The sequence below is a fragment of the Primulina eburnea genome, unplaced genomic scaffold, assembly GCF_022965805.1.
Source record: "Primulina eburnea isolate SZY01 unplaced genomic scaffold, ASM2296580v1 ctg666_ERROPOS14164646+, whole genome shotgun sequence".
In the NCBI taxonomy this organism is placed as follows: domain Eukaryota; kingdom Viridiplantae; phylum Streptophyta; class Magnoliopsida; order Lamiales; family Gesneriaceae; genus Primulina; species Primulina eburnea.
Window position 1 is genome coordinate 3,928 of NW_027331443.1, and position 15,360 is coordinate 19,287.

The 15,360-nt window shown below is 39.8% G+C and overlaps 1 pseudogene; it reads right to left on the reverse strand.

The window, feature by feature from the left end:
- Nucleotides 1–261: 261 nt before the first annotated feature.
- Nucleotides 262–1,942, reverse strand: LOC140821651 (uncharacterized; annotated as a pseudogene).
- Between the last annotated feature and the right edge of the window lie 13,418 nt (nucleotides 1,943–15,360).

Below are 15,360 nucleotides of genomic sequence, written 5' to 3' on the forward strand. Positions count from 1 at the left end.
ATTTGTTTTGAAGAAAACAAATCAAAACGACAATACGACGCGACAGAGTCGGAAATGAGGATTCTTTTCTTTCCTACTCTTCCTGCTGCTCTTTACACGATTCCAGTTGCTATTAAAAGATTTAAGCTGCATATACAATGTCATTGAGTGAAAGTTCCGTCAATTACACTCATTGCTTTGCGAACAACTTCAACATCAGATTTAGAAAAACATAAAAAAGATGTGCAACCCCAGACAATGACATATTACAAGAAAGAATAGCTAATTGTAGGTGTTCCACATGGACATTGCGCACTGATCTCGCCAATTAACCCACTCATTTGACGCCTCAACACTGCTTATATACTCATTCTGTGTAACATGAATGGGACTGCTGACTTCTTCTTCGTTTTCCTTTAAAGGATCATCGGGCATTTGATTACGGATGAAATTATGTATTAGAATGCAAGCAAGAATTATTTGGTTTTGAACATGCAAGAGGTAGAACGAAGGACTTCGAAGAATAGCCAATCTCTTTTTCAACAAACCAAATGCTCTTTCAATAATGTTTCTTGCTTGTGAATGCCTCCAATTGAATAACTCCTTATGATATTGTGGGGCGGATGCACGATTTCCCCAAGCATCCCTATGATATCTAACTCGTCTATATGGAGTCAAAAAACCCTCGACATTAGCGTAACCATTGTCACAAAGATAATAACAACCTGCACAACGGTTAAATATCAAATAAGAATTCTCTGGGACGAGATTTCATGGTAAATGTTCGCAGAACTAAAAAAGTAGATACAGACAAAAAACTTATTCACAAATAACCTCTAGGGACCTTGAATGCATCATCCCGAGTTAATGCATCTCTTAAAACCCTGGCGTCAGCAGCAGATCCCTCCCATCCAGTAAGAGCATAAATGAAGTTCATATTTCTATCACAAACCCCCAACACATTAACCGCAATATTTCCTTTTCTTGTTCTATATTTGGCTTTGTCTGTGGCACGAACATGTACTCCGATATGAGTTCCATCCAACGCACCAAGACAACCCTTTCACAACAATGACACGAGGTAAATAATTCTTAGACAATACTGAATTTAATTTAAAAGAAGTTGATTGACAACAAAAAAACCAAACCAATTTGGTAACAGAGTAATACCTCAAACCATTTCCAAGGATCGCTGTCACAATTCGCATCCACAGGTGTAGGCTTCACAAGAAGTAACGTATGCAACTTCAACAACGCACACATAACTTCATGAAAATGTGCGCTGACTGTCTGTCCACTACGCATGTAATCATGACTGGTTACCCGATTTTTCTTGTCGTGTGCCAATATAGACAAAAACATTGCAACCTTCTCTTGGATGCGGACATATCGAGAATCTGTTAGTCCTCTTAAATGCATTAAAATTATAGCACAACCTTCCGAATGCGTTTCGGTTCATTCTCAAGTTCAACATGCATTGAACATCCCCCGCATCAATAATCATATTCAAATGGCTAAATTGAGCATTGATTCTTTGTGTCATGCTGTACGAAACAGGTCTGGTACGAGTGACACGACGTCGATGGGCAACCATTCTCGTACGTGGTCGGATTAGAAGACACAACATCAATAAATTTGTAAACAACAATTGTTGTACCATTAGAACCAGTAGAAGGTTTCTACGTTTCATGTCCATCTTGCCACAACACTCAACAAACGACAAGACATAAATATTCAGCCGCACAAAAAAATAATACTAACGAAATTTTAAAAAAAAAACACAGTTACTAAAGGGAATCGTGTTTGCAAGTTCGCACTTTGTGGGATATGAGAAATCGTGTGCATTTTATTACAATAAAATATAACTAAAATATTCATTTTCGAAAACTAATGTATTATCACTGAAGACTTTTGAATGCACGATTGAAGCCTCAAATGTTGGATTGCACTTAAAACTCGGTGATGAAATTCAATACTTACATCCGAAAACGAAGAAGAGCTGATTATTTTGTAAAACAAATCAGTCGCTGACAAATTTAACAAATTTTTCTTGAAGTAGATTATTTACCTGCTGACAGTAGGTCGTTGACAAACTACTTGCGAGCCCGAACTGGATTTCAGTAGACGATGATATGTAGTAAACCACAATGAAGAACGAAGGCCGCCATTTTCCAATCGAAGAGAAGAAATAAGTGAGAAATGGGAATCCACGTTGTTAAGGTAGGGCGAAGGGTAATCTTGGAAAAGAGACAAGCTTTTTGATCTACTGTAGAAATGTGGACTAAGAATACCTTCTTGACATTGGGATTCAATTCCTTCATTTTCACATTTCTACAGTGCCTCAATCCCGGGCCCATGGTTATACCAATTGGTCTAAAAAATGAACCAAACATTTGACTAACAGTGTTATCCTACGTTAATCACAAGTACCAAACGTGGCATAATGTGATTATTTTCAATGATTATTTATGTTTATGAATTTTTATATGTTAAATTATGCTTTTTAAATGTCTATGAAATTTTTATGGTTTAATTATGGACATTTAAAAGACATGTTGCATGTTTGGTTTAAAAGAAAAATGTTACATGCATGTTTAAATTTTATAAAGTGATGATAATATGCAACATTGAAGGAAGTGAAGTAATTGTGACTAATACGATGATATGTTGGAAATGTCGTGAGGGTTATGGTCCCAGTGGGAGCCCGACGATCTTGTTTCCTTGGATACGGATATGTTATTACGTAAAGCCAAGTCCCGGTTGACCGATGAGAATGTTGCTGGTGTCCCCGCCACCCAGTATTGTGGTTACATGCAGATGGATCCATCTCTCAACACGTAGACATAGACGTATATGAACACAAAAGTCACAATTAACGATCTGAATTCAACGAAAGAAAAAAAAAACGTATATGTTGATGATAATTTGAATATAAATATGTTGAGGATGATATGAATATGTTTTGAAAATGTTTATGAAAAAGGATCCTGAAAATGTTTTTAAAGTTTATACATCATGAAAATGTTTACGAAAATGTTCATGTTTGAAGTTTATGCACCTTTATGGCAAAGATATTTTAAGTACAACTATTTTTCACTGCTGTATGTGATTTTTATAAGTATTATTTGGTATCAAGAATATGATGGGTTGCGTCTTTAGACTCACTAGGTTCAATTTATTCAAGTGATTATGATAATAATGTTTATGGAGGTCTTGATGGTTGACTTTGTTGGGCTGAAGGTGAACATAACCCGAGGACCTACGCTAGTTTTCCGCACTAGTTTATGATTCATGATTTAAGTTATGTTAAAGATATTTTTACGACTTTTATTTATGTTATGAGAGATTTTTGAGAGGTTATAGTATGAGCTATACTTTTCAAATAATGTTTTTAGGTTGGAAAAACGTTTGACGATTTTATGCTTTAAAATATTTTTCCTTGGATTTTTAAATGTTAGTTGGATGTTTATTTTTAAAATGGTGACAAGATATTTTAAAGTATTTAGATATATGTATATTTTGAATTATGGAGAATAATGAGAAAAAAAATTACTAGCACGATTTAAGAAAAACAAATAGCAGACGTTTCAGTTGGTATAAGAGCAATGGTTCTGTAAAGGGTTGTGCCACCATCAGTGTGGGGACCCGGACGCTAATCAAGTTCTTAATCATCATTGGGACTAATTAATCAATTATAAAACATGGTCTAAAATTTTTTTTTTTAAAAATGCGGAACGTAGTGAAATTAACACATATATACATATCAGTATATAAAATACAAGTCCTGTATTACAACATATTTATTCAAACTAGGGTTTGACAACTACTATCAAGTGTTCAACCTTATATCTAGTCCAAGTCCGGTGCCACCACTCTAATCACGATCTCTCTCTTCATCTCCTGGACCCTGATCCTGTCCCACCTGTTGTCAAGTACACATACAGACAAGACAACAGCCGGATAAACCGGTGAGAATATACTCCCAGTATAAATCAACGAAACATGCAATCATATAAACAATATAAAGCATGTAATCAGGTAACAGATATATGTAACAAAGTCTGAAACATAATCAATATCAAACTGTCGACAATACTCGTAGCTACATCATTCAGACTAGACTCATTCCTAGTCTAGGGATCCCGATTCCAGAAGTTGGCATGCGTATATCGACTAGCAGTAATAGAAAAGACTCCAGTTCTATCCACGCCGATATGGTATCGATCAACAGTAATAGAAAAGACTCCAGTTCTATTCACATCGATACGGTATCGATTACCAGTAATAGAGGAAGCTATTATTCTATCCACATCAATATAGTACCGATTAACAGTAATAGAAGCAACTCTAATTCTATCCACATCGATATGACATCGATTAACAGTAATAGAAGAGCTACTAATCTATCCACATCGATACAATACTGATTAACAGTAATAGAAAAAGCCACCATCCTATCCACATCGATAGCCAAACATCCAGTGACAGACTTTGGCACATCCGCCAATACACCATCTTATGACATCGTGCAATGTGCCCGTGGTGATCCCACCCCTAACGGCACTTCTGTCATAAGACTACTCGTCTAATACCTGCTGTCTAAAATCAAGAGAACAAGTATATCAATCAACTCAATGCAAATATCAATGCAATAAAGTAAAGTATGTGATTTAGGGAAACTCAAGTCTAAACCGACTCAAGTCCATCTCCCAATACCACATTGACTTATACCTTTCCTTCGTCGGTTTCTGGCTCAGTCGAAGTCCTGAACTCACAATCTGTCTGGTACTGACAATATCAATAATCTCATATCAATATACTAGTCATTTCCATAACAATCTGATCAATCTGGATTTAATTCAAAATCAATGGTATAACGGTACAATTTAATATCCCCGTTAATACCAATTCACCAGATAACAGTTACAATCTATAACTCATATCCCATACAATCCGTAATCCCGCCACAATTCAAATTTTTCCGGTATCAACCGATTATAATCAGAAATTCATAACAATTTCATAATCAGTCTATTTCTTAATCTGACTTCGATTCTACGATGTCTAACATGTCAAGAACATCATATATGAATCCTATTCAATTCTGACAATAGCATAATTTCAAAGCATGTCAAAACGTAGCAAAACTTACGTCAAAGTGTAGCATAAGCTGATAGGATTGCAATACTGAAGTCAGATTACAATTCAGACGGACGGATTTCGCACAATCTCGATCCTAGGATTCAAGAACCAAATTTGATAGCGTTTCCTCGATTTCCCGTTTTTCTATTCTTAACAAATGTATATATATATATATACACCTCGTACATGCATCCAGCCACCCGGCACATTTTCTGATTGCATGCCTCGCGCTCGGGCGGTAATAAATTACCGCTCGAGCGCGACCTCCTCTGTCCAACGCTCGGCGTACTACACCTTTGCGCTCGGGCGGTTAAAACCTACCGCCCGGGCGCCACACATTCTGCCCGAACATTTCCTATGGAGCATTGGCGCTCGGGCGGTCAAGAATCACCGCTCGGGCGCCACACTCTCTGCCCACTTTCTCAAATTTCACATGTACTCTTATTTTCGTGTCCCGATTAATCCTTTCATAATCATATCAAATTTATAACTCAATAATTACAGATTACCAGGATTAAATTTCCGGGCATTACAATCAGCGTCTGGAAGATCAGTCGTCAAGCCTCAAATTGTAGGTTTACATGCTTTATATGATTTACATGTTGTTACTTTCATGATTAAATGAATTATATGTTTAGGTCACATGTTTAATAACTTTATGAGGATATAAGATTTATATGCTTTGAAATGTTTGTACGTGATTCGATATGAAATAAGAAATTAATTGATTTTAATGCATGTTGGCTTTGTGGTGGAATTGGACTATGTTGATTTTTGGGGTTTTAGTATTGACGTCCTACTGTTTGGCTCATAAGTTAATCGTGGTTATTATGAATGCTTTTGGGACACGTAGATTTTTCTAAGGAAAAACGGATGACTCGTGGGTACTAGCTGAATTAATTTTGTGAATTTCACCTAAAGAATAATTATTCGAGGACTGTAACGACTTTGGGAGTATAAAAATGTATAAATTGTGAATTTAAGTTTTGATGAAAGATAAAATTGGTTATGTGAAATGATTTTTGGGTAAATCAGTTTAAAATTAAGAATGCCAAGAACTTATGTGTTAATCATAGGATTATTGAAATTAAGGACCAAACAAGATAATTTTTGAGGAAATTTAGAATTTATTTTGCAATTATTGAGGAATTCGAGGACTAATTCAGCAATAAGTGTTAATTGAATGGTTTACATGGAAAGACTTTTGATGAATTACAGTTTTAAAAATATTCAGAACCTTGGGATATCTTGGGTTACAAGGAATTTTTAATCAAGGGTATAATGGGATGAATCGATATTAAGTTTGAAAAATATAAGCGTTAGCGGATGTGTTTGGGATTTAAGATTGAAATTGGATAGGTTGATGAAAAATTTGGGTATAAAATTAGGAAAGTAACATACGATAAGCATGATTATCCATCTTTTAATATTGGGATTTTTAAGAAAAGTTGAAATTTGAGGTTATAATAACATAGCACTAAGTCATTGTGGGTCTTTTTAAGTTGCGATTTGCAAATAATGATTTAGAAGGTAAAACTAATTGGGATAAAGGAGACGTAAGGACATTCTAAAGCTTAAGTTTTATCAGAGTAGTGAAGCGGAAGCGTGGATGTTTGGGATACTAGAACTATGTCTAAACTTTGGGTTATCAAGGATAAGCGAATTTCAAGGACGAAATTCAATTTAAGGGGGGCAGATTGTAACGCCCTGAAAATTTAAAGGTCCACATAAACCATATGCTCGAGTTATTAAATTATTTTGTAATTTAATTAAATATTTTAATTGCATGAATTAGTTATGTTGTGCATATTTACATGTTTAAAATATATTTTTCTATATGGTTGCGTTAAAATGTATTTTTAAAAGTATATTCGAGTTGCGATCGAGGAACGGCGACCGAGGGCTGAAAACCGTAAAATGTTTTTATTAAATAATTGTTTTTAAATATTTAAAATATGGTTGATACTTTTTCATATTTTTGAAAATAAGGGGTTTTGAGGTGAATTTATACGCCGGGACGTAAATTTTATCGGTGTTGGTTTTTCAACAAAAATACGAACGTTTGGCAACCTGGCTATTAAATTCACAAAATTTATTAAACAAAATAATTTTTATTATTTAATTAAAGACTAATTGTCTTAATTTGTATGCTTAATGGGCCTAAGCCTTGATTAGTGAATTAATTAGTATATAATACTCAAAACCCTCCCCATTATCACACAATTCTCATGCCGCTTTTCTGAATTTTCTCTCACAAAAACACTCCCAAACACACGACAACACACACAAAATATTTTGAAGAAAAATTCGAAAAAGCTTCAAGGAATTCAGCCAAGGGTTTTCTTTCGCCGCCGTTCTTCGCATCGCCATCGAATATTCGTGCGTTTAAAATGCAAAGGCACGCCATTTATCTTTCCTTCAAACATCTATCACACCATAATATTATTTGAACATGTTTTGAAAGAAAAACAAGGCACATACTTTAATATTTTTGTTTATGCATATTGTATGGTTTTTAAAAAATGTATTTTGATCCAAAATTTATGTATCTAAGGTGCTGCCATGATTAGTAAGGGTTAGGGTTGTGTTTTACGCAAGTTAAAGAGTCTTAATCACAACAAAACGCTGCAAACATGAACAACAATACTGGAACCGTAGGTTGGTGGGTGTGCTAAATTCAAGAGGGTTTGGTTTTATGCATGGGGGCAGGTGGCTCAACCCGGCCTGGTGGTTGGGTGCTAGGGGTCATGGTTAGGTCTTGGTAAAGGTCCTAGGGTGGCTAGGGCTCAAGCTAGGTGTGCTGGAAGAGTCCTAGCATGAGGGGAGTTTTCACCGACAGGTTCTGATATGGCTGAGAAAAGGGTGCTCGCGGCTGGCTTAGGGTTGAGCCAGGTGGGTCCTTTAGGGTCTAAGTAGGGTGGTCCATGGTTCGCGCAGGGGTTGGAGTGGCTTGAGTCACTGCTGGCACGAGCAAACAGGTAAAACGTGAGCTGTACATGAGGCGCGCAGCTGCTGGTAGCTGATCCAGGTTGCTCGTGCGTGGGGTCAGGGCTTGTGTTGGGGTGGGCTTGGTCTGGGCATGGTCCAGGGTTGGTGAGGGTGAGGTTGGCTTGGTGGTGGCTCGGTTGGAAGTGTCCTACGTGGGCTAGGAGTCATTAGGTGCTTGGGGGTCACACACACACGGGCAGAATTGGGTAAGTTTCAGAAGTGTTTTGTTCGGGCCAGGGCTTTCTTTACGGGCTGGGTTGGTCAGGAGGGTTCCTAGGTGGGTTGTAACATACCGTACTTTTCATACTCAAAATTTGCGGAAAAATTAAAAATTTTCTTAAACATAAAGTAACATTCAAATTTTGCCATAAAAATATCTCAACCAAGTCCCTCATAAGACATGGTTGTTCAAAATAACTACAATATAATTTGCTCACAAAACGTTTGCGCAAAATGTTTCCCTCAAAGCATGAAATCAGAGTAAATTAACATTTGCATAAAAACATAAACATTGCGGTCCTCGGGTTAGCCTCCCGCTCAGTCCAAGCCTGCCCCTTGGTCACCACCTCTTGTCTCCTCATCAACATACTCACCTGCATCGATCAAGTCTAGTGAGTCTAAAGACTCAACACGTATAAACTGGAAAATAGCGAGTACTACATAATAAAACCGCATGCAACTTTAAAATAGAATATACATACTTGAACTTGAATTTGCATACTAAAACTTGAACATACGTACATAACGTTGACGTGCCATAACGTGAAAACTTGTCATAAACATACTGCATACTAGAACATACGTAACATCATCATATTTCGTAGAGGCATGTTTCAAAGCAAGTGACCCATAACATAATAAATTGCTGATCAGACAAACCACAGTACTAAACTGACAGGGACGTATCCACTGCCACATACATGATATCCCCATTCATAATTTAACGGGCTGGTTGATCCCCGTTCATAATTTAACGCTTTCCAACCTCGATCTAACCCGTTCATAGTTTAACGGGCGGATTGGTCCCCGTTCATAATTTAACCCTTTCCAACCTCGATCTAACCCGTTCATAGTTTAACGAGCGGATTGGTCCCCGTTCATAATTTAACGCTTTCCAATCCTAAACATAATTTGGTCACAAGACATGTAGCATACCTCAAAATCTTAAAATATTTTCTTGCACGTCAAATATACTTACTTGGCATCGCGGGATTCGTTTCACTTGGAGCCGCTGCTGCACATGCTACATGAATTTCAACACTTAACTTGAATAACTTAGACGTAGGTACTCGAGCTCACCACCGAAGTGCATAAATAGCTTGTCATCCTAGTTCACTCGGGACTCGACCTCGTTTAATCATACTAACCGTGACATCAAACCCCGAAACAAACTCTACAGTGTCGTGTGAACATTTCCCAACCATAAAAGACATACACTTACTATTAAAACTTGAAAAGAAGCAAGGACAAAATGTTTGGACAGAAGGGGTGGCGCTCGGGCGGTAAAACTTTACCGCTCGGGCGCTTGGGTCCGTGCTCGGGCGGTAACAAATTTCCGCTCGAGCGCCGAGTGTACGGGGAAGAACCCTCGGACAGAAAGAATGGCGCTCGGGCGGTGAGAAATTGCTGCTCGGGCGCCGAGTGTACTGAACTTCGCGACTCTGAAACTTAAACTCTCCATTTTCGATTACACAGACCGTGACAACACCCCGAGGCTCATCCTAGGACACTAAGGCGCTGACTCGACTCCCAAAAAACATTCCAACGACGACGTACCCCAAGCAAGCAATCAAATTCGTAAACTCAAATTTTGACACCAATTGATTCCTACGATTTCTAATGCGACCAACGACCATTGACGCGAAACGAAGCATCGAACTCACCCCAAACTCATACTCAATATACCTAAACACAGCAGCGATCACCCGTTGATCTCCAACGAAGCCTGCAACAATAAAACTTCAAGAACACAATTTACGTAAAAGTCGCAGTTTGAGCAGTCCCATGAAAAACGCCATAACTCACTAAATTTTCATCTAAAAATCTCGAATTTTATATCAAACGAAGGCATCGAAAAGTTCTACAATTTCTAGTGGAAAGTTTTCCCAAAATCCCGACTGAAAAATCGCAGTTTTCAACTGAACAGTAAGTTACGAGATTTCAGATCTAAAAAGTATTTCAAAACACATTCAAACCATTTTTCGCTCAAACGACGAATGTCACACATGAATTTTTATACATAAAAATAACACAACACATAATATGACAGGATCGATGCAGAAAGAACAGAATATACGTGCCTTATGATATCAAACGTTACTGAACCAGCGATATCGAAGCGGAAACGATGCGAGGCTTGATCCGGGACGACCGTGGCACTAAAATCCTTGAAGAATATACACGAAAATTGTTAGAAGATGGAGAGGGGAGGGGGCGGCTGCTCTATGAGTGAAGAACCCTAGTTTTCTCTCTTTCAAAATAATAAAATTCTGAAACGTGAAGTGAGTGTGTGTGTTTAGTCGTGTACAGGTGTGTGTAAAAGTGTGTACGTGTGTGTGAGGTAGAAACGTGTGTGTGGGTTTAAATTTCTGTGTAAATAGTACTAATTAACTAATAAAAATACTAATAAAAGGCTAACCCACCTAGTTTAATATAAACTCTACAATTAAAATAACACACACCCAAAAATGCTAATTTTAAAGTTTTAAACTCTTAAAATTACTAACTAAATAATTTAGGCTTAAAAATGCTAAAACTAAACAAATCATTTAAAGTGCCCCATCCAAAACTAAAAAATGAAATACCGCATTTTCAAATTGCCAGAAATCGTCACCGGGTCTTTTCCTCAATCCCGCCTCGAATGATCACCTGAAACATGAAACTCGAGAAATATTTTAACTTGCATCACATAAACATGAATAATTTAAAATAATACATTTTCATAAATCATGCATGGCTAAAACTCATTTAAAATTAATTAAAGGATTTACTAATTAAATAAATGCATGGGTGTTACGTGTATTAAGTTGGGCTCTACAGTTCCTCCCCCACTTATAAAAATTCCGTCCTCGAAATTAAGTCTTACCGAACAACTCCGGGTAGCGAAGTCTCATATCTGCCTCTGACTCCCACGTGGCTTCTTCCACTGATTGGTTTAGCCACCGAACTTTGACTAGCTTAGTCACTCTGTTCCGGAGCCTACGCTCTTGCCTGTCTAGGAGTTGGACTGGTTTCTCCTCATAAGACAGGTCTGGAGCCAGCTGCAACGGCTCATAACTCAGAATGCGCGAAGTATTAGCCAAATATTTCCTCAGCATCGAGACATGGAACACATTGTACACCCCGGCCAGATTCAGCTGAAGGGCAACACGATAGGCTAGTGTCCCAACTTTGTCCAAAATCTCAAACGGCCCAATGAACCTCGGACTCAGCTTGCCCTTTTTCCCAAATCTCATCACACCCTTCATGGGTGCTATCTTGACGAATACGTGATCACCGACGGCAAACTCGAGATCTCTCCTTCTCTTATCAGCATAGCTCTTCTGACGGCTTTGGGCGGTCTTCATTCTGTCCCGAATCTTTGCTACTACGGCTGCGGTCTGCTGAAATATTTCTGGACCAAGTTCTGCTCTCTCACCAACTTCATCCCAATGAACTGGTGACCTGCACTTCCTTCCATACAACGCCTCATAGGGAGCCATACCAATGGATGCTTGGAAGCTGTTGTTGTATGTGAACTCCACTAGAGGTAGTCTAGACTCCCAGATTTCTTGAAAATCAATCATGCAGGCTCTCAGCAAATCCTCTAAAATCTGAATCACTCGCTCAGACTGACCATCTGTCTGCGGGTGAAAAGCTGTACTGAAAAGCAACTTCGTTCCCATGGCTGCGTGTAAGCTCTTCCAGAAGGACGACGTAAAGCTCGGGTCCCTGTCGGATACAATCGAAACTAGGAACCCATGCAAACGGACTATCTCCCGGATATAAAGCTCCGCATACTGCGTCATGGAGAAGGTCGTCTTCACCGGTAGAAAATGCGCTGACTTGGTGAGTCGGTCCACTATAACCCAAATGACATTAAAGCCCCTGACTGATCTAGGCAGTCCAATGACGAAGTCCATCGTGATGTTCTCCCATTTCCACTCTGGGATGGGGAGTGGCTTAACCAATCCTGCTGGATTCTGATGTTCTGCCTTCACCTGCTGACAAGTGAGGCATTCAGACACAAACCTGCGGATGTCTATGTAGTGACCCGTTCCAGAATCACCTACTAATCAGAACTCAAGCATGCAAAATTAACATTTAAAACTGAATTAGGTAAACAGCGGAAAAACAGTAATACAACCCAATCGAATCTGTAAGTACAAAATACTTAAACAACCAGATCGAACTAAATACCAAGAACAAATACCAACAACTACAGGTCAACCTCTGCCAGCTCCCTGTCCACTCCCTCCTGCACCGTCCAACCTGAGACCTGCCCCATCGAATAGGGTGTCCAAAACAGAGATAAACCGAGGACGTGAGCATAAAACGCTCAGCACCGAAAGCATGAGTATACAAGACTATGACATGCATGTATGCAAAATGTACTGGATACCAGGATCTGGGTATATCGAAATACTGCTCAGGTAAATGACGTCAAGGTATGTAGCACTCTGCGCCGTCGCACCAGGAGGTGGCTCCCCTACCAAAATAAACCTGTGGATATACCGGTGACCTGACCACCGTCGGCCAACGGGGTCCAACCATCCACAACAAACGAGGGCTGAGCACCCTCTCAACAGGCTATCTCAAAAATAGTCAGGCTCAACATGATTATGCAAATGCCGCATAATAAACCATGCATCATATGACAGATAATAATGCAACATATAAACATGCAACACATAGTAAAGCATACTCAATCCTGCTATCTCGGATAGTACTTTCGTACCTCAAACCAGTAGATCCTATCAATCAGCCCTAGAATCAAGCCTGCGTCCGTAGTCAGCTCACTGATGCCGCTAGCTCCCAACTAGAGCACAACTCCGCTACAAAACCAGTAGCTCCCCGCTAGTGCCTAAACCTCGGGAAAAGACTAGAAACCCATCAGAAACGACTAAAACGCTCTGGAACACTCGGAATTGGCGAGTAACAAATGAAGCCTCGCGCCACTATTTATAGACAACGATCGGTAGATCCGATCCACTTCGGACGATCCGATCCGGCACACTTCGGACGATTCGAACCCTGATCGGACGCTCCGAACCCTGCATGTCCTCCACGTGTCCAGACACCTGTCTTCGGACGATCCGAACCCTGATCGGACGATCCGAACCTTGCATGTCTTCCACGTGTCCAGCCACCTGTCTTCGGACGATCCGAACCCTGATCGGACGATCCGAACCCTCTTCAGACGATCCGAACCCGGTTCGGTCCTTCCGATCCCAACGAAATATAATTAATCCAATAATTAACTCAAATTAGGCATCGGGATACTACATTCTCCCCCCCTAAAAAGGATTTCGTCCGCGAAATCGAGTCTGAAGAATGACAATTCTGAACAACAATACATTCAACTTAAGAATGAATTACAACTGAAAGTACAACTGAAATTACAATCATTACTGAAAATACTACAACTAGAACAACTCTGGATGCTCTGACCGCATGCGACTCTCTAGCTCCCAAGTAGCTTCTTCAATACCTCGGCGCTGCCACTGCACTAAGACAAGAGGAATAGTCTTATTCCGCAGTACCTTATTCTTCCGGTCTAAGATCGAAACCGGTCTTTCCACAAAAGACAAATCCGGATTCAGCTGAACTTCTGTCGGATGCAAAACATGAGACTCATCCGCTACGTATCGTCTCAACAAGGACACATGAAACACATTGTGAACACTAGACAGATACGGTGGCAAAGCTAATCTGTAGGCCAAATCTCCCACACATTCTAAGATCTCAAAAGGACCAATGAATCTCGGAGATAGCTTACCCTTGAGTCCAAATCTCAGAATCCTCCGAAAAGGTGATACCTTGAGAAACACTTTCTCGCCTGCATCAAAATGAAGAGGTCTGCGCTTGGAGTTCGCATAACTCGCTTGTCGATCCTGAGCAGTCTTAATCCGCTGTTTGATCACAAGAACTTTGTCCATGGCCTGCTGAATCAATTCTGGACCCTCGACCTGTCGTTCTCCGACTTCTTCCCAAAACAGAGGAGTACGACAACGTCGACCATACAATGCTTCAAACGGAGACATACCAATACTCCTATGAAAACTGTTGTTGTATGCAAACTCTATCAGCGGCAGGTGATCCTGCCAAGCTGGCCCGAAATCCATCACACAAGATCTCAACATATCCTCAAGAGTACGAATAGTCCTCTCTGACTGACCGTCAGTCTCTGGGTGATATGCAGTACTTAAACTCAAGGTAGTGCCCAAAGCTTGCTGAAAGCTGCCCCAAAATCTAGATGTAAATCGAGGATCTCTGTCACTAACGATACTCACGGGCACACCATGAAACCGTACAATCTCCTGAATGTACAACCGTGCCATCCGATCGAAAGTGAAATCTCTGTTATACGGAAGAAAATGGGCAGACTTAGTAAGTCGATCCACTACCACCCAGATAGCATCTCTATTCCCCACAGACATAGGCAAGTGAGTCACGAAGTCCATCGTGATATGCTCCCACTTCCACTCAGGAATAGGAAGATTCTGCAACAAACCTCCAGGTCGTCGATACTCAGCCTTCACCTGTTGACAGACTAGGCACTTGGAGACATACTGATAAACATTACGTTTCATACATTTCCACCAAAATCGAGTCCTCAAATCCTTATACATCTTGTTGCTCCCCGGATGAACACTCAACTTGCTACGATGAGCCTGGGACAAAATCTCCTCCCTCAAAGTGTCATCTTCTGGTACAACAACACGACCAGATAAGCACAAAAGACCCTCGGACTGATAGTGGAAACCAGAAGTATTATATCCATCAGCCAACCGAGCTAATTTCTGAACCTTAGAATCAGACATCTGAGCATCTCTAATCCGAGAATACAAAACCGGCTCAGACAAAATAGTAGCTATACGGATACTCTCCGTTCCCTTCCGATGCTTACAATTGAATCCCATCGAACAGAAATCTTGAATAATCTCAGATACAGCACAAGTCTGAAGAGCAGACAATCTCACCTTGCGACTAAGAGCATCGGCCGTGAGATTCGCAGATCCTGGATGATACTTGATCTCACAATCGTAATCC